This window comes from Palaemon carinicauda, chromosome 33 (assembly GCF_036898095.1).
Source record: "Palaemon carinicauda isolate YSFRI2023 chromosome 33, ASM3689809v2, whole genome shotgun sequence".
NCBI classification, from domain to species: Eukaryota; Metazoa; Arthropoda; class Malacostraca; order Decapoda; family Palaemonidae; genus Palaemon; species Palaemon carinicauda.
Genome location: NC_090757.1, coordinates 33,021,076 through 33,036,469, shown reverse-complemented (window position 1 = coordinate 33,036,469; position 15,394 = coordinate 33,021,076).

Here is a 15,394-nt window from a genome sequence, read left to right as displayed (position 1 = left end):
GGTAGAAGAGAGACTTTAGATATGGTAAGCAGCTCTTCTAAGAGGAGGACACTCCAAAATCAAACCATTGTTTTCTGGTCTTGGCTAGTGCCATAGTCTCTGAACCATGCCCTTCCACCGTCTTAGAGTAGAGTTCTCTTTCTTGGGGGTACACTCAAGCATGCTGATCTTTCTTATTTTTGTTCCTCTTGTTTTTTGGAGTTTTTATAGTCTATATGGGAAGGGTCTAATATAATGTTGTTACTGTTCATGAAATGTTTTATTTTGATTACTTATTCTTCACTTGTAGTTTATTTATTTCCTTGTTTCCTTTCCTCACTGGGCTATCTTCCCTATTGGAGCCTTTGGGCTTGTAGCATCTTGCTTATTCAACTAGGGTTATAGCCTGACTTATATTAATAATAATAATAATAATAATAATAATAATTTGCAATGGTTTCTGATTTATTACTTTTTGATCACGGCGTAAGACTTCTTGCTACCTAGACGTTCAACTTCAATTATTTTGCAATCTGTACTTCTCATTTAAGGACAAATTCTTCAGACGAACTAGCCAGTATTGTGAGGAAAACTGGCCAAACTACAGATATGAATTAACATGTCTGAGACCTTTGTCTTGCTGTGGACTAGAAACGGATGCACTTGCCATTTGTTGTTGTGCTGTGTGTGTATCTATCTATCTATCTATCTATCCATCTCTCTCTCTCTCTCTCTCTCTCTCTCTCTCTCTCTCTCTCTCTCTCTCTCTCTCTCTATATATATATATATATATGTATGTATCTATGTATATGTATAGACACACACATATATATATGTATATATATACATTATATATGTGTATAAATTTATTTATGTATATGTATATATACACTATATATATATATATATATATATATATATATATATATATATATATATATATATATAGTGTATATATACATATACATAAATAAATTTATACACATATATAATGTATATATATACATATATATATATATATGTGTGTCTATACATATACATAGATACATACATATATATATATATATATATATATATATATATATATATATATATATATATATATATATATATGTATGTATTTGTATATATATACATGATTATATATATATATATATATATATATATATATATATATATATATATATATATATATATGTATGTATGTATGTATTTGTATATATATATACATATATATGTATGCATATATATATATATATATATATATATATATATATATATATATGTATGCATATATATATATATATATATATATATATATATATATCTATATATATATATATATATATATATATATATATATATATATATATAATATATGATATGTGTGTTGGTTATGTCATGAAAAGAGAATTTCATGTTACTTCTATCACGTTCCAAAACAGCTGCTTACAGAATACTAAACGAAAGAACAGCGGCGAACTGTTAATTAGAATGTTTTATCTAACTCCAATGTCGAAGGTCGTAATCGAGAAAAACCCCGAGTGCCTTAATTGTCCCTCTTGATAACAAATGTTGTCCACACAAGAGCGGGCTGCCATTGTAATACTCTTATTTATACACCAACCGGATCGTTATTGTGGTACCAGAGCCAGGCTGCAATTGTAGTACGAGTCTTATTTTTACTGGGAACTTTTTTATTTTTTTCAATTTTTATGTTAGTACTATCATTATCCAAGATTTTTTTTTTAGTACTATCAACATCCAAGCAATTTTTTTTTTAAGTACTATCATTATCCAGGATTTTTTTTAGTACTATCAACATCCGTGTTTTTTTTTTTCTTTTAAGTACTATCATTATCCAAGACATTTGTGGTAGTACTATCAACATCCAAACAATTTTTTTTTTCTTTTTTAAGTACTATCATTATCCAAGACATTTTTTTAGTACTATCAACATCCAAGCAGTTTTTTTTTTTAAGTACTATCATTATCCAAGACATTTTTTTAGTACTATCAACATCCAAGCATTTTATTTTTCTTTTTTTAAGTACTATCATTATCCAAGACAATTTTTTAGTACTATCAACATCCAAGCAATTTTTTTTTCTTTTTTTAAGTACTATTATAATCCAAGACATTTTTTTAGTACTATCAACATCCAAGCCATTTTTTTTCTTTTTTTATATAAGTACTATCATTATCCAAGACATTTTTTTAGTACTATCAACATCCAAGCATTTTTTTTTTAAGTACTATCATTATCCAAGATATTTTTTTAGTACTATATGCAAGCAATGTTTTTTTATTTTTATTTTTTTTTAAATTACTATCATTATCCAAGATTTCTTTAGTACTATGAACATCCAGGCAATTTTTGTTCCAACATAATTATGACTGTCATCTCCATTTTTTTTTCTCTCTCTCTTTTTACTTGCTGATATGCATACTATCATCATTACTAGGCGTTAATGCTATTGTGATTTTATTACCCAGACCTTAGAACTCTGTGGTCAACCTGCTAATTGATGTTTGTACTGTATCACTGATATTATTGCATATCTTATGTATTTTACTGATGTCATTAATGTAAGATCACTGTACCCCTATTGTAACTCTGTATATGGCTTTTGCTGAAGTAAAGATTATTATTATTATTATTATTATTATTATTATTATTATTATTATTATAAGGAAAGGTAGTTATTCAGATAATTCAGATGTTTTATTAAACCTTCTTTCCTATCTTTTATGACAGTTGTTTATAAAGGGTGTATATTATATGTAGCTGAAAGTTTCTTGTTAATATTTCAAGAAAACTTTTTTTTTCTTTACTTCGGTAATTATTTTTTGTAGCGTGATTTAATCTAGTGTTGAATAAAGACGATATGATTTGAATTGCTAAATCCTTAACAAAACTGTTCGTTCGACTTTGCAGATAAAACTCTTTAGTTTTTTTTCTTGTTTTATCTATAAATTAGTCTCCTGTTTTGTTCTTTGTAATGTTGGTTTTTATATTCTCCTGCGCCCCTTATTTTCTGCTTCTCAATTTACAGTCGGTTCTCTTTCTTTCTATCTCTTTGGTTGATTCTGTAATTTTTTTCTTTTTTTATTTTACAGTTGAAGAGTCAAAAGATCCTGCCATGACCTGTCGCCGGCGAAACCATAAGGTAAGTTGTTCCAAAGTTTGTCGATTTAATGAGTTTGCCTATTCCCCATGACTTATTTTTCATGTTTTCTCTTATTACTCTACTTTTAGTCAAACCTTGTTCTTTCTCCTCCTTGTTTTGTTTTGTTTTTTAGCTCATTTGAACTGGAAATTCATTGAGGTTATATAGTTTAAGTGTTTCATGTATTGGCTGTAAGTCTGTCAAGACACACATTTCCGGTCATGTATTTCGTATGTATATTTGTCAAATTGGCCCAACGTATCTGGTTAAATGGATTCCAAATTTGATGAAATAGCGGCTCTTTTTTTTCAGAGAGGTAATTAGGTTCTAGGGAAATAGGATAGTATAATTTCCCAACATCTAATTCATACTGAAATTTGTTATGCTGAGACTCTTTGGGGCTAGAATGTTCAAATCAGTGCCCAAGTGCCAGCAGTTAGGTTAGTAGGTGTTTAGGAATTGCCTCGGTGTGAGTTTTTCATTGTATTACACGATGTATATTGTGTCTCAGCTGAGCAGTTTTCTGTGCGTGTTGTTTCTTTATTAAATCTTTTGACATCTGCTTTATATATATATATATATATATATATATATATATATATATATATATAATATATATATATATATATATATATATATATATATATATATATATATATATATATATATATATATATATATATCATACCCAACCAAAAGGTTACTAATTTGTATAAAACGTTAAGTTGATTTTTTCGATAATTTTATCGAAGATGGCCCAAGGGGCTACCCGTATGTAATACGATATTAGAAAAGACCAGGCTCTTGATAAGGAACCTTTGAATACGAGGTTAGATTCCTTAGCCCTGGCTTGTTCTAGTAAACCCTGAATCCACTTGAATAAAATTGTTCAGTGATCATCTCCCTTCAGAGTGCATGTCAGCAAGTTTTGATTTGGTCGAATATTAACGATTTTCTGATCTCGCCGTTTGAAGTTAGGAAAAACTACAAGATTGGAAATGTCTTAGAAGTGAGTCTGTATTAAAACTATTTCCCTGTAACGGAGGAGAGTAATAGTCACCTCCCCATTTATACTTTACCTGCCGAGTCGTGAATGAGCCCCTATGACGATAATTTTTTATTAGCCAACAAATTTGAGGTATAAAACTCCAATTCGCCAAATTAGGAGCCATGTCTCGTGAAATTTTATTAGAAGCCATTTTACTTTAGCAGTGAATTAGTTACTTGATAGCTTGTCTACTGTATTCTGTTGCAGCTAGAGCGAAAGAATGATGCCAGCAGCTTAAACATAAAAGGCCTAGGAAACCGAAGGGGAATACCTTCTGGGGAACCCACTTCCAAGCAGAAAATGTGTGCGCATCCAGTCTGCTACCCAACATTTGACCAAGCCGGAGATGGGTACAGGTGTCAACATAGGTGTAGTAAATAATACTTTAGGGTTGCGGTGGCCGATGTGATAACGTCCCTGACTGGTGAACGCCCGGCTGGGGTTAAGAGTCCCACTTAAACTCGTTAAGTTCCTTTAGTCGCTGCATCCTCACCATCATTGTGAGCTAAAGATGGGGGGTGTTGGGGGAGCCTATACGTCTATCTACTGAGGCATCAGCAGCATTTGTCTGGCTCTCCTTGGTCCTAGCTTGGGTGGAGAGGGGGTTTGGGCGAAGATAATTTTATGGTCAGTCTGTAGGGCATTGTCCTGCTTGATAGGGCTATGTCACTGTCCCTTGCCTCTGCCATTCCTGAGTGGCCTTTAAACTTTTAAGGCACTGTAATTACTGCATTGTAATTGTTCAGGGGCCACTTTCCTCTTGGTAAGGGTAGAAGAGACTATTTAGCTATGGTAAGCAGCTCTTCTAGGGGAAGGACACTCCAAAGTCAAAACAATGGAAAGTATTCATAAAAATGAAGGATATCCTTGTAAGCATAAGGTAATCATTATGAATATAGAAAGAAAGATTTGCTTATACTTCTACCTTTTGCTTCAGAGAATTACCTTATACTTCTACCAAGGTAATCATTATGAATATAGAAAGAAAGATTTGCTTATACTTCTACCTTTTGCTTCAGAGAATTACCTTATACTTCTACCTTTTACTTGCGAGGATATCCTCCAAGCAGAAGTAAAAGGTTGACTGTGTTTCGGGAGCGCTTAGTTACATGTTGGAACTTGTAAGATTTCATTTGTGCTGTCAAGATAGGAAAGTGTTTAGTATTTATAATACGTATTTAATGCCCTGTTTTTACTTGTGTTTAATTAAGTTTACGAATCAGAAAGAACACAGACGCCGCCGTGCCTTCCCCAAAACCTCTTTTTAGCTCCCACACCCTTTGCATTAGAAGTTCGTTGACCTCTTTTTAGCTCCCCCACCCCTTGCATTAGTAGTTCTTTGACCTCTTTTTAGCTCCCCCACCCCTTGCATTAGAAGTTTTTTTACCTCATTTTAGCTCCCACGCCGCTTGCATTAGAAGTTCTTTGACCTCTTTTTAGGTCCCACACCCCTTGCATTAGAAGTTCTTTGACCTCTTTTTAGCTCCCCCACCCCTTGCATTAGAAGTTCTTTGACCTCTTTTTAGCTCCCCCACCCCTTGCATTAGAAGTTCTTTGACCTCTTTTTAGCTCCCCCACCCCTTGCATTAGAAGTTCTTTGACCTCTTTTTAGCTCCCCCACCCCTTGCATTTGAAGTTCTTTGACCTCTTTTTAGCTCCCACACCGCTTGCATTAGAAGTTCTTTGACCTCTTTTTAGCTCTCACACCCCTTGCATTAGAAGATCTTTGACCTCTTTTTAGCTCCCACAACCCTTGCATTAGAAGTTCTTTGACCTCTTTTTAGGTCCCACACCCCTTGCATTAGAAGTTCTTTGACCTCTTTTTAGCTCCCCCACCCCTTGCATTAGAAGTTCTTTGACCTCTTTTTAGGTCCCACACCCCTTGCATTAGAAGTTCTTTGACCTCTTTTTAGCTCCCCCGCCCCTTGCATTAGAAGTTCTTTGACCTCTTTTTAGCTCCCCCGCCCCTTGCATTAGAAGTTCTTTGACCTCTTTTTAGCTCCCCCACCCCTTGCATTAGAAGTTCTTTGACCTCTTTTGAGCTCCCACACCCCTTGCATTAGAAGATCTTTGACCTCTTTTTAGCTCCCACACCGCTTGCATTAGAATATCTTTGACCTCTTTTTAGCTCCCACACCGCTTGCATTAGAAGTTCTTTGACCTCTTTTTAGCTCCCACACCCCTTGCATTAGAAGATCTTTGACCTCTTTTTAGCTCCCACACCCCTTGCATTAGAAGTTCTTTAACCTCTTTTTAGCTATCACACCTCTAGCATTAGAAGTTCTTTGACCTCTTTTTAGCTCCCACACCTCTAGCATTAGAAGTTGTTTGACCTCTTTTTAGCTTCCACACCTCTAGCATTAGAAGTTCTTTGACCTCTTTTTAGCTCCCACACCTCTAGCATTAGAAGTTCTTTGACTTCTTTTTAGCTCCCACACCTCTAGCATTAGAAGTTCTTTGACCTCTTTTTAGCTCCCACACCTCTAGCATTAGAAGTTCTTTGACTTCTTTTTAGCTCCCACACCTCTAGCATTAGAAGTTCTTTGACCTCTTTTTAGCTCCCAGACCTCTAGCTTTAGAAGTTCTTTGACCTCTTTTTAGCTCCCAGACCTCTAGCATTAGAAGTTCTTTGACCTCTTTTCAGCCCCGTTAACTCAAGCATTAGAAGTTCTTTGACCTCTCTCTTTAGCTCCCATACTTCTAGCATTAGAAGTTCTTTGACATATATTTCTAGTTTCCATACTTTTAGCATTAGAGGGTCTTCGATCTATATTTTAGGTGCCTTACTTCTAGCATTATAGGCTCTCTATTTTTAGGTGTCTTACCTCAGGCATTAGAGGCTCCTCTTCGCTGTTCTCTCCTGTCTTCTAGCTTTCAAGATCTTCTTTCATTAGATTATCTGTTTCTTTCGAGATTTCATTGTCTCTTTTCCTTAGTTCGTCAGTGTCCTTCTAGATTTCAAAAGAGATTTCAGTGCCACGAGTCCACACTTGGTCAGATTCCTCATGGAAATCGAAGGCATTTATTCTTTACCTATCTGGGCAATGAGTAAAGAGATGAATACTATCGATTTCTTCGCATACACTATCATGCCAAAGTAAATGACGAGCAACATGATATATTTACCAATGTCGTCTGGATATGTCCTTACTTCAATGGCGAATTTTGGGACAATCCTGTTGAAGAACTACTAGTCACTCACCGTTCAGTTGAACCATTCTGCCTCCATCCCCATTCCCTGCAATCCGTTTTTGCACCGATACAAAGCCTCGTACTTTTTCCAATAGTCTCCTTTAATAAGACATCGTCGCAAAAGCCCAAGCAAAGGATCCTTCAAGGCGCATACATTATGATCTTCAAAGCTCAGCTGCCAACGGAAGATCCCGTGTCTTTCTATAGGTCGGGCGATATAAAACGAACAATCAGCAACTTCGGCAGCAACCAAAACCATATGTAGTTGATGGTGTTCCGAAGACGTAACACGTAATTCTTACCGGCAGCTTCCTATTTCGCCAGAACGCGATCTCTGTGAGTTAAGTGAAATCCTTCTCCCAGTCATCAACTCATTTCCTCTTACTCCTATTGACGCGCAATTTCCTTGGTTAGATTTCGCCAGCTACATACAGATCATGTGAGGTGTTGCAGGCTTACGTTTGAAAAAATGAAGATCAGGTCTTCAGAAGTCATTTGAAGCTCGGGGAGGAGTTGTTCAGGACTGCTCCTTGTAATTTCAGTTCTGGAGCCATTCAGAAATCCATGTTAAGTATACGGCTATGTCCTTTGAAGACTTGGAAATTCCGGAAAATCTTCTTCCGAAACCGTTCTGAGATGCCGTTCTGGAGGCATTCAGAATTCCATGCTAAGTCTATGGCTATTTTTTCTGAAGCCATTTGGAAATCCGGGTAAGTTTTCTTCCGATAACGTTCTGAGATTCCGATCTGGAGGCATTCAGAATTCCATGCTAAGTCTATGGCTATTTCTTCTGAAGCCATTTGGAAACCCGAGAAGATTTTCTTCCGAATTCTTTTAGGACTCGCGAAAAATTCCATTCTTGTTTTATAACAACAACAACAACAATAATAATAATAATAATAATAATAATAATAATAATAATAATAATAATAATAATAATAATAATAATAATAATAATAATAATAATAATAAAATACGTGATTTGATTTATGGATTTGAGTTGAAAAGTTTTGAAGACACTAAACGCTCAACTTTGCAGTTTGAAGGAAACTTTAAGATACCCGGACGAAGGGCGAAGGGTATTTGAAGTTTAAAGCAAACCGAATTGAAATAGTTGATTTCAGCTAAGTTATTTCAGGTTTGGGATTTAGAACAATCTATTTCTGGTATGAATCGATATATATATATATATATATATATATATATATATATATATATATATATATATATATATATATATATATATATATAGTTTATATATGTGTATATACATGCATGTATATAAGCTTCTGCAGTATATGAATATTCTGTGTATATATGTATATTTATACGATGTATATATATACATATATATACATACATATACATATATATAATATATACATACATATACATATATAATTTATATATATATATACATATAATATATATATATATATATATATATATATATATATATATATATATATATATATATATAAACTGTATTTATATATTATATGAATACAGTATATTTGCATGTACTGTACACACACACACACACATATATATATATATATATATATATATATATATATATATATATATATATATATATATATATATATATATATAATATATATATATATATACATACATACATACATACATACATATATACTGTTTGTACATACATACATCCCTAAATACAGCAGCCTTCGTATTCTCCTAACTATTTATACATGCAAAAACAAATGTAAAATGCATATCACAAAGTTATGGCTTAACCTTGATATTTCATCGAGATTCCAGGTGTGGACAAGATATCTGTCCGCAAGCCACTGTACATTTTGTTCTTCAAAACGGAATAACATCTTGAACTCACGATCAAGTTTGGGTAAACGGGGCATGTATTGTTTAACATGCCTCACATCCACAAAATCGGCCATCGTGCTGAGAATCGGACAGAACAACCTTTCTCTTCGAACTGCAGTCTGCTACTGACCAGACTCAGCTTTTTCGAAGCACATGCTCTTTATATGAAGTAAAGGGTCTTCTTTGTGTATAACCATTTACTTTTATGTGATTATAAGGATATGCTTTTGCTCTAAAAGTAAAAGCTTTTGCATGGAATGTTTATGAATACAAATAGAAGGATTTCCTTCATATTTTGCAAGTATAAGCATATCCCTTTCTTTATGAATATCGCCAATTGTTCTCTAGTCTTGGGTAGTGCCATAGCCTCAGTACCATGGTCTTCCACTGTCTTAGGTTAGAGTTCTCTTGCTTGAGGGTGCACTCTGGCACACTATTTTATTTTATTTCTCCTTCTCTTGTTTTGTTTAAGTTTTTATAGTTTATATAGGAAATATTTATTTTAATGTTACTCTTCTTGAAATATTTTATTTTCCCTTGTTTCCTTTCCTCACTGGGCTATTTTCCCTGTCCTGTTGAAGCCCCTGGGCTTATAGCATCCTGCTTTTCCAACTAGGGTTGTAGCTTAACTAGTAATAATAATAATTGATAACCGGAAGGCTCCATCCTTTGAGGTTAGTTATTCATTATTATTATTATTATTACTATCCAAGCTACAACCCTAATTGGAAAAGCAAGATGCTATAAGCCCAGGGGCTCCAATAGGGAAAAATAGCCCAGTGAGGAAAGGAAATAAGGAAATAAATAACTGAAGAGAACAAAAAGTGAGGAAGACATACTGTGTTTGCAAAAAGGAGAACGTTGATAGTAAACATGAACATGAGTAAGGTTTTGAAGGTGAATGAAAACGGCGAGTGATTGGTGGAAAAATTAAACTAGTTGAGTGAACTAAGCATTTCTGAGTAAATATAATTTAGTTGAGTATTCTAAGCATTGCTGAGTAGATATAATGCGCGATGCTAGGCAGACCAAATAGATGAACTACAGTTTATGTGAAGGAAGATAGGTACTTGATAGAATTTGGTGTACTTGAATTGTCAGTAGAAATCAAGACGTGGCATCGTTGAATTTTAGTGGTAACTTTCATTCAGGGGAAATTAAAGAAAAAAATAATTTAAGCAGTTAAACGTTTGAAATTTATTTGTATATGCACTGAAAGAAGAGTTGATAGGGTCAGAAATTATGTGATACGAAGACTTGAATAGCATGTCTTGAACGTGTTTGGTCGTCTGGGTAGAGTGAACGACATTATTTTTTTTAAAAGTGTAGAGTTCAGAAGAGAGAGAGAAGAGAGAAAGAGAGAGAGAGAGAGAGAGAGAGAGAGAGAGAGAGAGAGAGAGAGAGAGAGAGAGAGAGAGAGAGAGACCTACATAAGGTTAGGTATAAGGCCCGTGAGAATCCAGAATCCAAAGTAAGGAAGGGATTGCTTGCGCAGTTCGTTAAGGAGGTTTAATGCGATTCTTATGACCCTCCCGCGTAGGTATAGGGAGCAGCTAGTGATGTAGAAGTTGAACTGTATGTGACGTTAACCCAAAATTTGGTTGTGAAAGTATGATTACGGGTGTGACTCTTGAGTCTCTCTTGTATAATCTACCGATCTACTGTATAACGAACAAAACACATACACCCTATATATATATATATATATATATATATATATATATATATATATATATATATATATATATATGTGTGTGTGTGTATATATATACACATATATATGTATGTATATATACACATTTATGTATGTATATGTGCATATATATATATATATATATATATATATATATATATATATATATATATATATATATACATACACACATGTATATATATATATATATATATATAAAGTATATATATATATATAAATATATATATTGGATATATACATATTGAGAGAGAGAGAGAGAGAGAGAGAGAGAGAGAGAGAGAGAGAGAGAGAGAGAGAGAGAGAGAGAGAGAGAGAAACTATGCTAAAACTGGGCTGGGGTAGATCGATTGAATACCTTTCGAGGGGAACCGTTTTCCTACCGCATCCTTTTACCGTCAAACCACATAAAGAGGCGGAAATGGAGATGCACCTTGTTTGAGGTTCCTGGTGGCGGATCTTTTAAGATACCGACTGAGGCTTCTATATACAATAGGCAGATCGGGAAGTAACAAAAACAAGAGTTCCATCCAAGGCACTTCCCCCAATTTTGGGGGGTAGCCGACATCAACAAATGAAACAAAACAAAAAAAAGGGGACCTCTACTCTCTATGTTCCTCCCAGCCTGACAAGGGACTCAACCGAGTTCAGCTGGTACTGCTAGGGTGGCACAGCCCACCTTCCCAAATTATCCACCACAGATGAAGCTTCATAATGCTGAATCCCCTACTGCTGCTACCTCCGCGGTCATCTAAGGCATCGGAGGCAGCAAGAGTTAGAAGCGAATAATGGTGTTATAATATTCGATCGTGACTGAAAAGGGTTGCAGAGCATATCTGCCTAGATTGTATATAACTAAATGGAGGGTACTAGAATTTAATTAAATAAATACAGTATTTTATATGTATTTTCTATTTTATTCTCTTGGCAATAAAAGGCCTTTCAGTGTTTCTGTACATGATGATTCAGTTTTTTAATTACAAACAATGAGAATGATAATTGTAATTATAACCAATTAATTATTAACCTCATTATTTTGACATATATACTTATTAATTTAATTAATGAGCAGTTCAAATTGTCAGAGTACTTTGAAGATTTCTAATATCGGTACGCTATAACCAAATGAAGTAATGAATAACCCTTTGTCCTAACAGTTGTGAAAATCGTTTTCATTTTTCATTGGGCCTTTATTAGTTACAGTTCATGGAGTAGATGTATAACTGGTTTAGTAGTGTTTGTACTGCGCGTGCGCTTTCCTTTTGGAATCTTTGTCAGAGTTCAATTCATGGCCGGGGCACCAGCCACCCGTTGAGATACTACCGCTAGAGTAATGGGGTCCTTTGACTGGCCAGATAGTACTACATTGGATCCTTCTCTCTGGTTACGGTTCATTTTCCCTTTGCCCACACATACACTGAATAGTCTGGCCTATTCTTTACATATTCTCTTCTGTCCTCATACACCTGACAACACTGAGATTACCAAACAATTTTTCTTCTCTCAAGGGGTTTACTACTGCGCTGTAATTGTTCAGTGGTTACTTTACTCTCGATAAGGGTAGAAGAGACTCTTTAGCTATCGTCAGCAGCTCTTCTAAGAGAAGGACACTCCGAAATCAAACCATTGTTCTCTAGTCTTGGGTAGTGCCATAACCTCTGTACCATGGTCTTCCACTATCTTGAGTTAGAGTTCTCTTGCTTGAGGGTACACTCGGGCACACTATTCTATCTTATTTCTCTTCCTCTTGTTTTGTTAAAGTTTTTATTGATTATATGGGAGATATTTATTTAATGTAGTTACTGTTCTTAGAATATTATTTTTCTTGTTTCCTTTCCTCACTGGGCGGTTTTCCCTGTTGGAGCCCCCTGCGCTTATAGCATCATGCTTTTCTAACTAGGGTTGCAGTTTAGCAAGTAATAGTAATAATAATAAAAAAGATAAGTGTTTTCTCAAGTGAAGGAGGATTTTGCTAATATCTTTATACCAGCTCAGTGACATTATCCATCCCAGGTATATGGAAGCTCGATGAATAAAAGACTAATATTATAATGCATTGATGTAAAAGCTGATATGACGGTCAAAGAGACTTACTATCTTGTGTAGCCCAATCAAGGAGGGAGAAGAGAATGATGGAGCCTCAATCCAAAAGGGTACAGCGGGTATGCTTTTTGAAAAATGGTAAATTAATGTTTATCGAAAACTAAATCAGGAAGAAAATTCAAAACCTATTCCCAACAGCTAAGGAAACACTTGGCCAACCTAGTAAGTTGATATGAATAACGCACGGAGAATGCACTGCTCCCTCCTTATAAAAGAAAGCAGTGATTGGATTGTTCACACATCTTTCTCGTATCACCTTTGCTCCCAATCGAATGCATATTATATTTACATACATCACGGGTTAATTAATTTAGTTCATTTATCAGAAAGCAGTTTTTTTTTTTTTTTCGCGACTGAAACTAAATATTAAATTTAGGGTGATATACCTCCGTTGTCAATTAATCTGTTATGCATGATTCCTGTTATTAGTTTCCTTCCGTTCTGCCATACATATAGTATAACATTTATCGGGAAGATTACAGTTGTCTGGGTGGAGTTTTGTCGTCTCTGCGCGATCTTCATATTTTCTCTTTTGCCAAAAAATGACGTTGATTTTAAGTTGTCTTCAAGAATTAGGTACGCTGGATTCGCTTCAGCATTGTATCTTAACAACTGTCAGATGCAAAAGGTAGAATAAAATTGCACCGTGACCCTAAAAAAAGGTTTAAACTTTTATATCCCCAATGCACCTTTAATTTGATGCATTCAGGGCGTAACTTCAAATGCAGGGCAGGCAAATCCTGTGATATGTTAGCACATCAGCGGGACCATGTTGCATTAGATTGGTAACATTACATTTTAATGCTGCCAATTTCTGCCTTTGACCCTGACAATGATTTCGACGACTGTGTAGATGAATCATTCATGAGTAAGGTTACATTTTATTACTTAATACTTTTAATTTTTAGAGTTTTATATGCGTGCTTCTTCGACTTACGCAAGGATCTCAATATGTGAGCGGTGTCTGCAAAAGCAACCCAGTTTTTTTTACGTCATAATCTTTTCGTTTTTCTTATTTGTAACATCTGTGGCAAGTAACGATTACAAGAAAGGTGTTTTTGATGCAGTTATGTGAGCATTTTTTTTATATGTACCAAATGTTGAAGCTACGCCAAAGAGTTGCCAGAAAACTCCATGTTTTACTTTTCATTTTTAGAGTTAGTTTATATGCGTGCTTCGACTTATGCAAGGATCTCAATATGTGAGCGGTATCTGCAAAAGCAAGCCTGTTTTTTTACGTCATAATCTTTTCGTGTTTCTTATGAGCAGCATATGTGGCAAGTAAAGATTACAAGAAAGGTGTTTTTGATGCAATTATGTGAGAATTTTTTTTATATGTACGTAAAGTTGAAGCTACGCCAAAGAGTTGCCAGAAAACTCCATGTTTTACTTTTCATTTTTAGAGTTAGTTTTATATGCGTGCTTCGACTTATGCAAGGATCTCAATATGTGAGCGGTATCTGCAAAGGCAAGCCTGTTTTTTTTACGTCATAATCTTTTCGTTTTTCTTATTTGTAACATCTGTGGCAAGTAAAGATTACGATAAAGGTGTTTTTGATGCAGTTATGTGAGCATTTTTTATATGTACCAAATGTTGAAGCTACGCCAAAGAGTTGCTAGAAAACCCAATGTTTTACTGACCTAATTTTTAAGGAAATTATTATTATTATTATTATTATTATTATTATTATTATTATTATTATTATTATTATTATTATTTTACTTCACTGATTTCCCACATTTTGTGTAATTGAAAGAATATTGTGTACTTTGTTGGCCTACCAGGAAATTCATATTATATACATGAAATTAATGTGTGTATATACATATATATATATATATATATATATATATATATATATATATATATATATATATATATATGTATATTGGAAAAGGTTCTCTCTCTCTCTCTCTCTCTCTCTCTCTCTCTCTCTCTCTCTCTCTCTCTCTCTCTCTCTCTCTCTCTCTCTCTCTCTTTTTCTTTTTTTTTTTTCGAAATGGCATTGACACAGGGGTAACCCAGTGTCATTTGTCAGCTATTCGGCATTTCAGTGTGCCTTGCAATGTCACCCGGTGACAGTTGCGGTGCAATGGTCGTGCCAGCCCTCTGCCACAAAGCACCGAATCCAAATCTACCAAAAGAGGCGCTGGAAGGCGCACACGTGCCTAGCCGGAGTCTGAACGTGATGTGGTATTTTATTTCATTTTGGTGGTCTGGGTTGTTTTTTCCTGTTGAGAGAATGATATATATATGTATCTTGTACGCTTATATATGATTACATATGTCTTTTGTAATACGCATTGGATTAACATATTTGCTTAATACACGTACCT